Source organism: Microtus ochrogaster, chromosome X, assembly GCF_000317375.1.
Source record: "Microtus ochrogaster isolate Prairie Vole_2 chromosome X, MicOch1.0, whole genome shotgun sequence".
Taxonomy (NCBI): Eukaryota; Metazoa; Chordata; class Mammalia; order Rodentia; family Cricetidae; genus Microtus; species Microtus ochrogaster.
In genome coordinates this window covers 46,733,743-46,735,586 of record NC_022026.1, presented here as the reverse complement: position 1 = coordinate 46,735,586, position 1,844 = coordinate 46,733,743, and positions in this window count along the sequence as shown.

Below are 1,844 nucleotides of genomic sequence, written 5' to 3'. Positions count from 1 at the left end.
AGTTTGAGACCAGCCTGGTCTACAGAGCTAGTTCCAGGACAGGCTCCAAAGCCACAGAGAAACCCTGTCTCAAAAAACCAAAAAAAAAAAAAAAGGCCATTTTATGTGTTGAATGGGCCTTAGGAACTGTGTAACCCGATTCATTTGATTGATATAGGAGACACTGTATCCATCTAAGGGTGTCTCCTGTCTGTCTTTTCACTCAAGAGTCTTTACTCAGCCCATCTGGTTTAATCCTTTCTTTGCTTGTTTTCTGAGACAGGGTCTCTCTATACAACCCTGGCTGTCAAGGAACTTCCTATGTAGACCAAGCTAGTCTCAGACTCAAGAGAGATCCATCTATCTGTCTCCCGAGTGCTGGGATTAAAAAGGTGTGTGCCACCACACCCGACTTACATATTTTTAAAATTACATTTGTGGGCATGTGTGTGTACACACGTGTGCACGCATGTGCCATGGCATATGTCTAGAGGGCAGAGGGCAACTTGTGGTGACCACCTCAGTCCCAGGGGTCGCTCTCAGGTCAGCAGGCTTGGAGACAAGCGCCTTTATCCTCTGAGCCTTCTTCTTAGTTCCCACAGAAACATGCACATGTTTATTTTTTGAGATAAAGTCTCAAATAGTTCTGGCTGGTCCTAGAACTATGTAGAACAGGCTGCCTTCAAACTTACAGAGATCTGCTTGCCTCTGCCCTCAAGTGCTAGAATTAAAGGTGTGCCCTATCAGGTCCAGACTCACTTAAGTTTTAAAAAAACTGTGGTGGTTTGAAAGAAAATGACCCCCAAAGGGAGTGGGCACTATTAGGAGGTGTGGCCTCATTGGAAGAAGCCTGTCACTGTGGGGGTGGGCTCTGGGGTCTCTTTTGCTTAAGTTTCCCTCCATATCACTATTATCAACTTCCTGTTAGTCTCAGCTCTAGCATCACTTCCGCCTGCTCTCTGCCTTGCTTCCTGCCATGATGATAATGGACTGAACCTCTGAAACTGTAAGCCAGCCCCCTCAATTAAATGGTTTTTCTTTTTTTTTTTCTTTTTTTTTTTTTGAGACATGGTTTCTCTGTAGCTTTGGGGCCTGTCCTGAAACTAGCTCTTGCAGACCAGGCTGGTCTCGAACTCAGAGAGATTTGCTTGCCTTGGCCTCCCGAGTGCTGGGATTAAAGCCATGTGCCACTACTGCCCAGTTTCAATTAAATGTTTTTATTTATAAGGGTTGGCATGGTCATGGTGTCTCTTCACAGCAATAAAAACCTAAGTAAGACAAAAACTAAAAAACAAATTTGTTTAAAATCAATCCTCGGGCTGGAGAGATGGCTCAGAGGTTAAGAGCACTGACTGCTCTTCCAGAGGTCCTGAGTTCAATTCCTGGCAACCACATGGTGGCTCACAACCACCTGTAATGAGATCTGGTGCTTCCTTCTGTCATGCAGACATATATGCAGGCAGAACACTGTGTACATAATAAATCTTTAAAAAAATAAAATAAAAAAATAAAAAATAACCCTCAGGGTCTGGTGAGATGGCTCACTGGATAAATGTAAGTGCTGTGCAATTTGATCCCTGGAAGCACATAAAGGCAGAAGGCAAGAACAAGTCCTGAAAGTTATTCTCTGATCCCCACAAATGTAGAAGAGTACCTGCATGTACAGTAATAAAAATAAAAACATCCTCGGGGCCTCACAAATGCTAGGTAAGAACTCTATTGCTGAATAGTCCAATAATATTTTGATCACAGAAAATCATCAGCTTATAATACATCCTAAAGCAATGTGCATACAGACATAATGGTTGCTTTGTCTCTGGAGGTAAGTTTTTCTAGTTTAATTTTTTAGGTTTTTTTTTTTTTTT